Source organism: Gymnoscopelus braueri (genome assembly GCF_963280865.1).
Source record: "Gymnoscopelus braueri genome assembly, chromosome: 13".
In the NCBI taxonomy this organism is placed as follows: Eukaryota; Metazoa; Chordata; class Actinopteri; order Myctophiformes; family Myctophidae; genus Gymnoscopelus; species Gymnoscopelus braueri.
This window is the reverse complement of record NC_137615.1, coordinates 31,978,663-31,980,122: the sequence shown is the minus strand read 5'-3', so window position 1 is coordinate 31,980,122 and position 1,460 is coordinate 31,978,663. Positions and strand designations below refer to the sequence as shown.

General features: G+C 51.2%; 1 pseudogene across 1 annotated transcript in view; it reads left to right on the top strand.

The window, feature by feature from the left end:
- Positions 1-604: 604 nt before the first annotated feature.
- LOC308098023 (voltage-gated potassium channel KCNC1-like) overlaps positions 605-1,460 on the top strand; it is a 74,502-nt pseudogene continuing 73,646 nt past the window's right edge. Inside the window, exon 1 of the transcript in view lies at positions 605-1,135. The product of the transcript in view is annotated as a voltage-gated potassium channel KCNC1-like (transcript). The remainder of the gene's footprint in view (positions 1,136-1,460) is intronic.

Below are 1,460 nucleotides of genomic sequence, written 5' to 3'. Positions count from 1 at the left end.
CCCTCCCCCTACCCCAGGAGTGGCACAATATTCAACATTGACTACAACAACCTTCGCAAATAGCAGCAATCTTTTGCGGTCACTTTGGGACAAATAGCAGCATTTTTTTCTCAAAACTATTTAAACAGTAGTATACAAAAAAAGCCTCAGATTTCAAATGCATTTAACCACTTAAACCAAAACATCCGTTGTGGGGGAGATCGACAAGCACAAAACGCTACATGTTGTGTGGCATTGTGAGCTTAATTGTCGATCGGCTATTTTCAGCTTTCCCCACAATAACACAAAACAGAAAATACACTAGCATAGAGCCCTGAGGGACTATACGGTTACCCATATGGGCTTTAAGTGGTTAAAGGCACACACGACACACACACACACACACACACACACACACACTGACACACATGCACCTACTCCTCCTCCCCCCCCCTTTTGCGTTCCCGCATCTCCGTCTCCTTCATCCGTCCGCTCGTCTTGTGACTCCGCGGCGCTGGATAGAATCAAGGCATCAGGCAGGTGGCGCATGAAGGGCGAAGAAAAGCAAAAGGAACAAGTAGTCGTCGGGGGTCGAAAACCGACCGAAATATAATGTCCCAGCGCAGCCATGACTTGTTCGGCGTCAGACAGCGAGAAGATCGTGATCAACTGCGGCGGCGTTCGGCATGAGACCTACCGCAACACCCTGAAGACGCTGCCCGGCACGCGTCTCTCCTGGCTCACCGAGCCCGACGCCTTCAGCAACTTCGACTACAACCCGCAGTCCGACGAGTTCTTCTTCGACCGCCACCCGGCCACCTTCTCGTTCATCCTCAACTACTACCGCACGGGGAAGCTCCACTGCCCCAACGATGTCTGCGGCCCCTTGTTCGAGGACGAGCTCGCCTTCTGGGGCATCGACGAGACGGACGTGGAGGCGTGCTGCTGGATGAACTACCGGCAGCACCGCGACGCGGAGGAGGCGCTGGACAGCTTCGAGACGCCCGAGCCCGACGACGAGGACGAGGACGGCATGGACGGCGACCTGAAGCGCCTGTGCTTGGGGAAGGACGGCAAAAAGCTGTCCAAGTGGCAGATCTGGCAGCCGTTCATGTGGTCGCTGTTCGAAGACCCCTACTCGTCCAAATATGCCAGGGTGAGCGTTAATGTTCAAGGTCCAATGTTCTGTGCTAGTGTCCCCTAGTCGTCCATGTCCCCTGTTAATATCAAGGTTATGTCCATGTCCCCCCCGATCTCTACCACTTGTTTCTTTCCACACGTCTACCACACACGCGCGTACACACAAACACACTAGTGTCCCCTATGCAGTGGTTTTAAACACTTTTCATATCAAGGTCGGCATTTGAGATAATAACAGGCAAACGTTGATCAAAATAACAATTATTTAATTAAGTAATGCAGATGTTTAACAATAGTGTATCTCTTGAGAGCGTAAAATTACAAAGATAAATAAAGATCTA